Here is a 13,874-nt window from a genome sequence, read left to right as displayed (position 1 = left end):
ACCTCGATGAGTGGATGACTTGTGTTTTCGAGTCGGGAGACATGTTTTGGTGTTGGAGCATGAGTCCTGTCTCTGATATGAAAACATGTTCAGTGTGACCTCCCACACGTGGATTCAGGCAGACGGCTGCACAGTTTTGAAGAGAGGATTTCATCTGTACAGTTCGTAAAAAAAAGGCCCATGTTGTTGGCAATAATGGACGAGACATTTTTAGAGTTATTCACTGTACTAAAATAATTCCAACTTTAATATTTTGATGCTGAATGCTTTAAATAAATAGCTGCTATTTGTAACCCCATACAGCCACACAGACTTGTAAAAGGTTCACCAACCCCCTCAAACAGGAGCAAGACTCCCGAGGCTGAAAGAGACGCCATTATAACAAAACTACTGACAACCGAGACCCCGCCGCTTTGTGTGTGTTTCTGCTTGTTTTGTGCCTATTTTGCTTTTCTCTTGTGCCTCTTGTGTGTTTCTGTGCTCATCTGCATCTCTTTGTAGCCATCCTGAATCTCTTCCCACTCATTTATTGGGACTTTGGGGTCATTTTGCGTCTGGCTGTTGCCATTTTGTGTCCCTCTGTGGTCATTTTGCATCTCTGCAGTGTCATGTTGCAAGTGTCTGGTTGTTTCATGACTTTTTTATGGTTGTTTGGCTGTCTTGGTCGTGGTTTGAAGTCAGCTTTTATCTCATTGGAGTTGTTAAGTTTGTCCTTGTGGCAATATTAAATCCTTTAAAAATGTCTGATTGTTTTGCGTGTCTTTGTGGTTGATTTGTGTCTCTTTGCGGTTGATGTGTGTCTCTTTGTGCTGATTTTGAGTCTCTTTTTGATTGTTTTGATTGACCCTAACCCTGTCTGGTTGTTTTGCATTTCTTTGTAGTTGTTTTTGGTCTTTTTGTGTTTTTTTTATGTGTCTGTGTCTTTGTTGTGTGTCTCTTTGTGGTTGTTTTATGTGTCTTTGTTGTTGTTGTGTGTCTCTTTGTGGTTGTTTTATGTGTCTTTGTTGTTGTTGTGTGTCTCTTTGCTGGTTGTTTTTATGTCTCTTTGTTGTGGTTGTGCGTCCCTTTCTGGTTGTTGTGTGTCTCTTTGTGGTTGTTTTATGTCTCTTTGTGGTTGTTGTGTGTCACTTTGTGGCTGTTTTGATTCTCTTTGCAGTTGTTGTGTGTCTCTTTATGGGGGCGCTGCTTGTCTCTTTGTGGTCATTTTGTGTATCTGTGTGGTTGTTGTCTGTCTCTTTGCGAGAATCTCGTATCCCTGTCACTGTCGGTAAGAGTCTCGCTGTGCTCGTCTTTCATCTCTTTGTAGCTGATTTGCCTCTCTTTGGTGTCTTTTGTCTCATTGTGGACACTGAGGTTTGTTTATCTCCGACTGACATCAGTTGATAGAGAAGTTCTGGTCCAAGGGCCGACATGCAGTACGTCTGTTCACTAAAAATATTACAGGGGCAGCCATGCCTCTTCTCTGGCTCTTTTGTATCCCATGAACTCTAATGAACCATTTCTCTGCTTGCTGCATGTGTTGTTGTACCTCTTTCTCTGTCCTGATGAACAGCATTTGCTGCCTCCAGGCTTTTTTTTTTTTTTTTTTTTTTCGTGCAGTAAGTAAAGCTGCCTGAACTATTTTGAATAAAGAGAATCTTTTCGTGTTAAAGCAGATCGTCCTGCTCCTGAACCTAAAGCAGTGGGTGGTTGTGGCTGCGTAGGTGTGATTTCTGGCCTTTTAAAAACCACCGCTGGGTGTTAACAGCGTGATAAAAAGTGAACTCTGTACAGATAAAGGCTCCGAACGTCTAGAACTAGGAACCGCGTCGTGTGCCAGCTAACGCGGGCTGAAGGTTACTGGGGACAAAACACCGTGTGATTCAGCATTCAGACCTTTGCACCAGTTCGCTGCTCAAACTGGTCGGGCTGTTTGAATTTCCCACCTCGACTGGTTTGAAAGCAGCTGACACAGCAGCTCGGCACATCTGACACCAGCCCTGTTTTCTGAGGAAGGCTGAGCTCATCATGAAGGGCACTTACCGGCAGGAAAAAGGTCAAATCTTAGTCACAGGTGTAGGCAATAGTGTTTTTTAGTAAAGTGGAAGTGTTGCAACTGATTATGTAAAATTTAGAAGTGGTTTTCTTGTCGATGTGGCTTCCTGTTCATTTTTTTAACTCCACCACCGAGCGCTCCCTCTTTCTTTCCCCGCTTACCCTTCCATCATTCTAGACCCTCCATGACCTCCCCTGCCTCCCCTTTTCTGTTCCTCATTATTTACAGTACATTAACATCTGCAGTCATTGATGAGACGTACATTGAGGTGACGAACCGGCACTTCATGAGAGGTCATGAGACCAAGGCTGTGGGAGGTGATGATATCATGTTTTTATTTTAGCTACTGTCAACTGTCATGTCATAATATTCTTATATAACTTTGCAGCCTTTGACCATTATTGTCATTTTGATTTTTTTCCATGTTGTAACTTCACCATTTCTGACTGTTTTGTGCTTCTGTCTGTTCTGGGAGAGGGATCACTTCCTCTGTCGCTCGTCCGACGGTGTCACTAGTCACTGAAATGATTAAATTAACGTATATAAGCGAAGTGCGAAGTATCAGAAAATGGAAATTCTCGATTAAAGGAGCCCACAATTACATCGAGTTGTACTTCAGTCCGGTACGTGATTCACAGGTTGCTCAGTTATTATCTGTACATTAAAGAATTCACACATTTTCATCACAGTGTCAAATCAGAACTACCGATGAACATTTCCAGCCCGTTTTTTTTGTTTGTTTGTTTTTTAAGTTGGGACTTTGTGAAAAACAATAATAAAATGTAATGGAATAGCTTTCCAGTCCTTTTTGAAATAGACTCAAAGACAATATATTTAGGCACCAACAGACACTTGATTAGGGGTTTGGCTTCCAATAAATGGTTCAGTTGCCATAAACTTGGATTGAAAGTGTTTCCTGGGGTCTGATAAGGACAGCCGTCAGAACAGGAACAATATGAAAAGATGTTGTGGTGACTTCCCCGTGGGCACTGATGTGGCAATTTGTAGGTCAAATGAGAGAAGTGGGTTGAGGTTAAAACATTTGGGTGAAAGGTAACAAGTTTTAGATCACATACAGCTGTACATTTTAATGACGCTGTTTCAAAATGGATTTGAGATCTGCTCAACATTCGAATTTAGTCATTGAGATGTTGTTAAAACAACCTTGAAATCTGAAAACTTTTCAACCAAATTCAACCCACATGAGTTCACCAGGACTTCTGTAGTGCTACTCACCAGTTTTGCTAGTTTTGTTTTTAATCACATTTAATGTTATACATAACAGATTGATTGTTTTTTATGCTTTTATATTTTTTCAGCACTGAATATAAAGTAAAATAAAAATAAAAATCTGTATAATCTTGGTTACCAGAATTCTACAGTAAAAAATATGTTGACAATGTGAAAGACTTGCATTTTGTGAAGCTGTTTACAGTAATTTGCTTTTTTTAATGATTAAGGTATTTTCCCATTAAATGTACCAAAATGTTATGTATGTTTTGTATGGTAAAAATTACAGCTAAACATAACCTCTTCATTCATGTTAAATCCCTGTATCTTCTCCGGTAGCATAATATTTTAGATTTTGGTATTTGACAGGTCTTTGCCAGAATATATACAAACTTTTATTTCATTTCTTTTTTTTACTGTGTATGACATGTCACTTCTCTGAAGACATCATGAAATATGTCCTGTCTCGTATTTGATAATGTAATTAAAACAAAGCTTACAGTTGGTGCGATGAAGCCGTGAAGCTTGAATCTGAATAAGCTCTATTTATTGTAGTTTGACTCATACTCTGCTGCAGTGACCCAGTTTCCCCCTCAGGTCCAATTAAACTTTTATTACAGTTTCATCTCTCACACTTCTCCACTGCTTTCTATCTACAGCCCAGACATTGCTTCACATAATGTGCTTTACAGCAAAAATAAAACTCCAAACAAGAAGTTCATTATGTTCATATTGTGTGACATTTCAAAGAAAGGAAACACGACATAAATCACCTTCCTGCTCTCGGGGCTGCAGAGGCTTGTGCGGAGATCAGGTTGCAACCGCCTCGAGGGTGAAGACTTCTCGTTTGACTCATTTCTGCTTCTGATGCAAACAACAGGTCAGATTAATGAGGGATCACAGCGCTCACCTGATTCCACTCAGGGCGTTTTTCAGTTCACACCTGGTTTCTGTCACATCTGTTTTCCCAGCATGAAACCAGGAGAGCACTTTGCAAACTTACGTTTCTTTGCAAATCACGGAACTTTTTCAAGTGTTTCTTTATATTCTGAGATGAGATATAGTTTGAACATTTGCACACTTATTTCAATAATACAAATTTACTTTGACTATTCTTAAATTTTTTATTAAAATTTTGAGAATCTTGGTCATGCTCCCACTCAATAACAAAAATGAACTAAAACGACCGACCGATAAACATGAGATGAGATGAAAACATCAAGCATTTCACCTCTATGACAAAAATAAGAACTTCTGTGCTGTGACTTGCTTGTAGAAAATGTTTTGTCTTGTAGCTTTTATGATGTTGAGGCGATTTTGTGGAACAGGCATGACTGGATTAGTTGTGTAATTGAGTACCGTCCACGTAACATCGGAAGTTTCCTTTAAAGCGTTTTTGACCGAAAGTCTCAACATTTCCAGCTGTGTTTGTGGCGACCAAAACTACAGGTATTTAAAGCCAAACCATGATGTTTTCCTAACCCTAACCAAGTGATTATTTTGCGGCTAAGCCTGACAGAGCACAAGCACAGCGCTGTCACAACATAAAAGTGAAAACTGAACCTAAAAAAATCTCAAGTTGCAACATAGAGAAATGTAAATTGCCAGCGTTTATTCTGGTGGCTGGGTTGGGCATTTTGGACTCAAAACATACGAGTGCAGAGAGACGTTTTCTATGTTTCTTTACAGCAGTGCAACCGAAGAAAATCAATTCTAAAAATCTCCCTGCAAACATTTCTGTACACAACTCTGTTAGCGTGCGCTCAAAGTTTAATGCCAGAAACGGGATTTATTCTTTGCTGCTCAATAACGTGCCCATTTCCCCAAATGCTGCAGTGTGAGAAAGCGTCTTTTGAACTCTATTTCTGTTCTTTTGTTCTGCCTCGTCTCTGCCGCAGCCTCACATTTTTCCTGCAGGGATAATTAAAGTTTCATCGGCTCTTTCGTAGAAGGCGGCGGGACGAAATCTGTGCAAGTCCCCAGCGTTTCAGATGAGTTCAGAGAGCTTGTGGCTGAATGATAGTTTATCTCCGACTGAATCCGACTGAGTTGTTATCAGAATTAAATCTGTCGCTCAACAGAGAACACACATTAACACGCAGAATTGTGCAACAAAGTAAATTCATGAAAGTTTCAAAATGTGAACGTGCCTGGAAAGCGTCTGTGTGTGAGTGTGTGTGTGTGTGTGTGTGCACATACGAGTGTGTGTGGGCAGCAGCAGAGACGGGAAACAACATCACATGGGCACACCGCATGGTCTGTGGTTGTTTTTTTATGTCGAGGTCATCATTTTGAGGCTATTTCATAAGCAAATTTGGGCAATTACGTCACAGTGGTTCATCTAAGGTTTCGTGCCCACTATGTGTCATTTAAGTTGTATTTCAAGACTTCAGAGTGAAGTGTACCTATATGCAAATATATCAGTAGGACAATTCAAAAACTTGGTAAGAGGTTCTAGTGGTTTACATATGTCGGGGATGTTAAAAGTTAATGTATTTATTATTTGTCAAGCTTCTGTATATACAAGTGTATAGCTAAATATAGACTATTTTATTAGCATTAGTGTATTATAATGTATTTATTATCTTATGTGTTTATTAGGTTATTGTGATTGCAGGCCTGAGTTGTAAATGCCTTCTCGACCTCTGATTATATATAGTCCAATATATGACATAAGTTCCAAGAAAACAAATTGACAGTTGTGGACTGTAACAAGTGCATCTACTAAAGTAATGTGATTAAGTATAGTTTTAAGTTACTTTTACTTTACTTGTGTATTCATTTTTGTACAAAACTTTACTCCCCTGCACTTTAGATGGATGGACAGCTGGACTATGATAATAGATATATGATACTGTGCTATAGATCAAAACATGATGGAATGTAATTTAGTAAAGTTTCTAAAGTACTGTACTTAAGTACAAGTTTGAAATAGCTTTTTATTTTATTTTATTCTATTCTATTTTTGTTGTACTTTTTAATCCAGGGTTTAAATGTACTTGATGAGGTTAGTTACAAATGATTTTGTAGATGACATGCTGCATCAGAGCCAGTGTTGCATATCTTTTTATTCATTTCAGTTTACATTTTGAATTCGAACACTTCACTTTTATGCCCCTTTCCCACTGGTCAAAAATCTCACCCAAGATCATCTTGGTAGAAAAGCTGAATTAGTTTAAAACACATACATGTAAATATAGAATTTACTTTTACTTGTACTTTTTATACTTACGTACATTTAATATCAGATTCTTCCAAGATTTCACTCAAGCACTGTTTTCATGGGTGACTTTCACTTTGACCAAAGTCATATTTCAACACAAGACCTTTACTTTCACTCAAGTATGAAATATGATTACACTACTCAACAACATATAAGGAAGGTAAAATGTGTAACGCCTCCACCAGCTGTAACATTAAAATGCTGCCTATGCATTTAAGCATAAAGGCGTCAGTCTAATTATTTCTTACTATTGCTACTTTTACAGTACAGTTCAGTACATTTTCCTGGTAACACATTTGTACTTCTAGTAAAGAGTATTTGGTGGCATGGTGTTACTTTTCCTGAAGTAAAGGACATCAACACACACACACACACACACACACACACACACACACACACACACACACACACACGCACACACAAACAGGTATGCTGACACAGCCTGAGGAACAGGAAGAAGCTTCTGGCGTTATCTGGCACCGTGTCACTGATGAGAAGAGCCAAGTTTATTTACTGTCGACGGCCGCTGTGATTTATCATCTCGCTGTAAATTCTGACAGTAAAAAATTTGATATGAGGCAACAGAGGAAGATGTTGCCGAGACATTTACTGACACTGCGGCCGAAGGAAGTCGAGCTGAGGTTCCTGGTAGGAATTTGCAAATGTAGGCCTATTGTGTCTCATCACTCAAGTCACGTTTGGTTCATTCGCTTTGTTTTCAGGTCAGTGCATTTTTGAAGCTATGAACACAGGGTGAGTTAGCAAAAAGTCCTACAGCGCTGACTTTTGATAATTAATCCAAAAAAATGTCTTTGATTAGTTTTAACTGATCACTTAGCGTCAGTGCGCAGAACGTCACAGCTCTGGCGGGAAACGTTTCCAACCAGTGTTCTGTTTGATCAGAAGGCACTTTTTTTTCCACCTACATCAGACGTCAACAGACTGAACCAGAGAGCGTGTTCTACCTGCCGAAGCCTGTTCAATGGAAGTACATGTAAAAATAGATAATGATAGTTTAGACCTGCCAGTGCTGGGGGCAACGGGTGTAGTGCTGACAGAGGGCGAGGAAGCGCTTTGTTGTGTTCGCAGTTTGCGTAATCCAGCTGAAGATCGTTTTTCATTTTGAGCGTTTGAAGACATGTCTGTCGTGCAAGGGGAGCAAAATCCAAAAACAAAACAGGATAGTCATTTAAGGTGAGCTGGAATATGGGAGACACATCCGAAATCTTGCAAAACTCTGCAGCTCACCCAAACAATTTAGATGGATGAATAAAATACTAGTAAGGTAGTTTCTTTTGGCCAAGAACATGTCATTCTTCATGAGGCATTGAGGCAGAAAGGTGAGGTCAGGAACAAAAGGCCAGGTTTTATTTAACAAAGCTGACTGATCCAAAATCCAAGAAGGGCAAACGCCCAAACTACAAAGACCAAAAAAAAGAAAGAAAAAGGAAAAGCTTCACAAAGTTTAACCAAAAACAAAGAACAAGCAAGTAAAAATAAGAGGAACAGAAAACAAGAAAACACACCACGGGGTGACAAAGGAAGACGCAGGAAATCAGGCTCAGGTGAGTAACTGAGAGAGAGCACACAGGCTGTATACACACCAGGGCTGACTGGCAAACGAGACACAGGCAATCACAGAGAAAAGCGAATGGAAATCACACAAAAGGAGGAAAAGAAAAGCGACACACGACACATGAGGGCAAAACTTCAAAATAAAACAGGAAATCACAGAAACACAAACTGTGACAAGGCACTCGAAGTTGATTTGCAGCCATGCTTTTGTGTCGCCCAGTGTCGTCTTCACTCTGAACAAGTGTCTGGAGTCCAACATTAGCACAGCGGTGTAAATTTAGTCTGTTACTGACGCTGTCGGTGACGTGGTGGTGGTTATGGGACTCTAAACTCGGCCGGCCGACCTCACAGCGTGGGAACGCGGCGGCGAGTCAGGACACCGTGCCAGAAACAAATACTTTACATGCCTGCATTCCTCCCTCATTTCCATCCTTTATTTCTCCCCTCCGTGTCTCGCCGCCCTTCACCGGTCGTTCCTCGTTTCCCTTTCCTTCCTTGGTTCGACTTCCTTCCACTTCCTTTCCCTCGGCACTCCTCATTCCTTGCTTCTTCTTAACTTTCTCCATTCCCTCCTCCCATCTCTGCCTTCCTCCTTCTCTCACGCTTCCCTTTCCTCTTCCATCTTCCCTCCCTCCCTCCCTCCCTCCCTCCCTCTCCTCCTTGGTAATCTTCCTTCTTGTACAGTACATCACCGACACACTCCAGCCGCCCCAGTCACACTTATTTATAAGAGCTGAGCAACCCATAACTTTTAACATCACCCATTTATTTAATCAGAGTTCGGTGTAATAGAATGAATATTTGTTGTTAAATTCATATTATTATTTTTTATAATTTCATTTGATTTCCTAAGCTCCTTCTGCTGAGGACATTGATTCGTTTTCTGTTCCCAAGAATTACCACAGAATCTTAACTTTTTATAAAATGTCTTAAAAGTGCTCAGACAAAATGACGAATTCCCAGATCCAGGGAGTCTCTCGCTCGCCGACCTCCTTCCTCACCCTCCCACTCTCTCCTGGAGGTCAAAGCGAGACGGCGACCGGACGAAACACGCGTTACCTTTTATTAGAGTTATGGATTTCTCTGGTTTGAACACTATGGGAAACATCTAGGTAAATGTAAGCATGCAACAAATGTCAATTCATTTGAAGACATTTTAACATGTAAGTGTTACATAGTGTATCTTTAATGACCTAGTCAGCATATAAAGTGTATTTTTAAAGAGTGTTTCCCATGTGAAGGGCTCAAGTTAGCAATAATATCTTAAAGACAATGTGCAGTTATGCCTTCAAAGATAAAGCTTGCTGCCCACCAGTTCACATATTTTGACTTTTGGACTGTGTGAAGTTGTCAGACGGCTGCGATTCGGTGGGGTTTAGCCTCTAAAACATCCTGTTCAGCGTGAAGAAAAGAGCAAACTTTGGGGTGGAAATAACAACGTACAGTTTGCTAAGTGAAATATATGATGGAAGTGACATTAACTTACTTAACACTAGCTCAAACCAAATCAATCTTGATTCCTGGTCACCAACAGGACACAAACCTGAGTTTTTGGAGGCAAAGTACCATCCAGCCACCCTCGGACTGGACTTTTCTTGCTCTCTGTGCTGCATTATGGGGCGCTTCAGGAACGCTAGACGGGTCACTACAGCCACAGACCAGGCTGCAGTAACAGACAGGTTGGCAGTAGAATGGAGTGATGAGTCTGTTTGGTTGCAATGGGAAGCTCAAAGCCTTTAACCCCTCCCACAGAACACCTGAGGAGCACTGAGGGGGGAAAATTAAGAAAACTCCACTGATTTGTCCAAGGCGTGTCTCACTCATTTATCACATATCTGTTTCCGGCTGCCCGAAACAAAAACTGGTGCGTTTATTAACTCTCAGTTTCAGCGGCACTGTTGGGCCTTTCCATTTTTAAATCTCTGCCGTAACAAAGCGGAACTCCCCTCTGAGTTTGAGCCGATTTGAACCTTGTTGAAGTTCTCGTTGTCGAGTTAGAAATGAAACCAGGCAGGTTCACATGCCAGGAATGCTTTCGGTCGCGCCTTCAGTCTCTTAGGCAACCATGTGCCGCAGTGAACACGAAACACATTTTTCAAGAACTCCGTGATGATTTTTTTAAACACGTTCTGCGCAGCACTTTGTGTTGTTGTCCAAATGTGTTGATTCAGTTTGAGTCGGGTCAGCGGACACGCGGTTGGCAGCTTTATTTTATCTGGCCAGGAGCCTCAAATGCCAAACCAGGCAGGGTCACAGCTACCACCGAGCTCATGTCATCAGAACTCGTTCTGGAAAATTTGGGGGATTTAACGGCCGAGGGGAAAAAATTCTATAAATAAAAAAGAAACAGAAACAAAACAGATATTATGGAATGTTCTATTTAATTTGTTTTTTTTTGATAGAGATGGTCTGACTCCTTCTGAAAGATAACCAGTATGGTTGCCAGAAAAATGCTAATATTAACATGACATTCTGGATACTGGGCTGACAGTAAACTTTGGCGTTCATGCGGTCATTATTAACTTGTTCTTCTTGCATTGTGACATCTGCAACTCTTGAGTTTTCCTGCACATCTTGAGCAACATATACACTGACACTACAACTGGAAAGTTAGAGTTAGTTAGAGAATGACAGACCTGTAAAACAAAGCAGTACCGTCTTCACGATTTATTAATTCAGTAACAATAATGATTTATTTTTGTTCACTTGCTTACAAGTTTACTGTAATCAGCCTTAAGAGTGTGTATCTTTTCAACTGTAGAGTGGAAAAAAGTTGCCAAAACGCCCTATAATTCTCAGAAAAAAAAGCCAAGAATGTGACCTCGACCCCCTTAAAATCACACATATAAATGAAACCTTTTTAAGTTATTGGTCATCTGTTAATGTTAAATAAATGATTAAATCCAGAATTGATTCATTTACCTCTGAACATCAAATCATGACATTCAACAGCGACTTCACCAAAGAGATTTCCCGTGTTTACACAGAACATATTTGTTCCATATCACTAACAGACGAACATCCTCAGTCGTGTTCAGACTGATTTCCCATGATCCCCCAGCTGCCGGCTGACCCTTCACATTCATTATTAATCGACTGACTGTATGAGGCTTTAGGCTGCGGCTGCGTTCCTCTCACTCTGCTCCACCAACCCCCTGTGTTTATGTTTACATGGCTGTTGCCACAGTGACAACACCTTCACGCCCTGCGGACTTCCAACCCTTGGCATGCAGACAGATGGGCGGGCGAGAGAGAGAGTCACACAGAGACAGAGAGAGAGAGAGAGAGAGAGAGAGAAGGGAGGGAAACCTCAGCAGCCTGGGCCGCGCTCCATTCTGAATCCTGTCCCTTTCATCAGTGTGTTTTCTTGCATTTTGCTTATCATTTTGTCAGAATATGAATATTCATCATGAATTTAGTTCTATAGTATCAATACGTTTGTTCACTTTGCAGAATTGAGATGACTGAGTAGCTAAAATAAAAAAAGAAACAGCAGAAATAATGATTAAATTGGGATTTTTTTCTATCTATTTGCAGTTCTACTGCTCTGTTCAGTATTTTGTGTGTTATGTCTTATGGGTTTTGATGCAGTTGTATTATTTGGTTGTAACTTTCATAATTTCAACAGAAGTATTTAAAAAAAATCTGATGATTGTATCGTAGAATTGTATTATCAACCCTAGGAAGACCAGTCACTGTTAAGTAAAGAACAAGGAGCTGTATTCTTTAAGCGTTGCAGTTTACAAAAAAAAAGACACAATCACACAATCACCTTCGTTTTCAATCCCAAATGAAGTTTGTTTCATAAATACTCCATAAATCGTTTTAGATCCGCAACAAAAGATGAACTAAAGAATGGCAAGGAATCAGAAAAGGAAGCGCTGTTTTGAAATGGGATGTGTCCCAGGATTCCCAGGCCCCCGAGGCCTCGGCTCTCTGGGCTCGACGTGGCGTCATATCCTCGGCTGCTGTTATTTTTAGATCATGTGTAAACTGGGTTGTGTAGCAGCTGGGATACGCACAAACACACAGCAGTCCGACGCACGCACACACACACACTCTCTCCCACAACCTGTTTCAAGAATGCGTGACGTTAAAACACTACTGATCTTTATTTGTCTCAGTGTGAAGCAGTGATGTGATGAGACATTACATCACTGTGTTGATATTAATAAGCGGTTAGATATGTTACTATGTAAATAGACTTGTACTCAGAGGTGACATTTCTGGGCCACTGGCTAATATTAGCATGTGTACAGTCTACATTTATACTTATAAAGCAAAAAAGGCTAGAAAGTGACCTTCAAGGAACAATTCACCCAAAAAATGAGAACTCATTCATTATCTGATCACTAAATATCTTCAGATGTGTTTGCGGTGTCAACATCGTGTGTTGTTAACAAGATATAAAGACATCTTCAGTTGTGTGTTTGTGGAGACGGAACCAAATGTTTTTAACAAGACATTGGGGCATCTCCAGCTGTGTTTTTGGAGACAGAACCAGATGTTTTTAATGAGGCATCAGAACATATCCAGTCATGTTTGTGGAGACAGAACTGGATGTTTTTAACGAGACATTGGGACACCTCCAGCTGTGTTTGTGGAGACAGAACTGGATGTTTTTAACGAGACATTGGGACACCTCCAGCTGTGTTTGTGGTGACAGATCTGGATGTTTTTAACGAGACATTGGGACATCTCCAGCTGCATTTGTGGAGACAGAACCAGATGTTTTTAACGAGGTGTCAGAACATCTCCGGTTGTGTTTGTGGAGACAGAACTGCCTGCTTATAAGGAGATGTCAGGACAACTCCAGCTGTGTTTATGGAGACAGAACCAGGTGTTTTTGACAGGACATCAGGGAGGTTATAGAGATATAACTGGGTGAAATCTCAAGCTTTGTTACTGTCGACCAAACTGGGTGTTTTTATCGAGATGTTGGGACAACAGCAGTGATTCAGGTGAATTGATTGGAAATTTTTAGATAGATGCATCTTTATCCAAGCTCTATATGCAACCATACACTTTAATCTTTACACCACAGTTACATAAAATATGAGCAGTCATGCAAAAAACAAATGGAAGAGGAATTACTTCTCTGCTGTGCCATCATTAAAGTTAAAGTTTAACTTCTGCACTCCACTCATTCCTGTTGAAGTGAAACTGCTTCCTGATTCTTGATATCAGCTTACACACACACACACACACAGAAGGTTTGTTTTCGTTGAAACCCTCCGTTTCGCTCTGCTAATCATGACTCAGCTTGTTAGCGTTGATTCCTTCCCAGCAGCGTCACCGTGTTTATGTTGGTTCTCTCTTTTCCTTCTTCTCTGGTATGTTCTCAGGCTGAATGACACAGCAGATCTCTGTTTACACCGTCTTTGAGCTCATTTCATCAGGTTGTTTCATCTGGGTTCGCCTCGTTCAACCCCGAGTCATTCCATCACAGTTCAGCTTGTTTTGCCCTGCCACGCTGTTTATCGCCGTGTCATGGCTTATGAAATCTGACTTCACTTCACGCAATATCAGTTTTACAGTCAAACTATTCATGGCAAATTGTTATCTTTTCATTTCAAGGCACACACGCTCACACACACACACACACAACTAAAGAGGCTGCGTTCCATTAAAAGGTTTCCCTCCAAACTTATTCTGTCAACCCTAACCCTTGAGCAAGACACTGAACCTGTAAGTCACTTTCCAGATTTTGCATCAAACATCAACATTTTTAGCAGGGTGAGGATTTAGAATATTTTCTTTCTTCCAGTGACATTACATCAGGCTTTCTCTCTCTATCTCTCGCTGAAATGA

The sequence above is a fragment of the Acanthopagrus latus genome, chromosome 22 (genome assembly GCF_904848185.1).
Source record: "Acanthopagrus latus isolate v.2019 chromosome 22, fAcaLat1.1, whole genome shotgun sequence".
NCBI classification, from domain to species: Eukaryota; Metazoa; Chordata; class Actinopteri; order Spariformes; family Sparidae; genus Acanthopagrus; species Acanthopagrus latus.
This window is presented reverse-complemented; position numbering follows the sequence as displayed.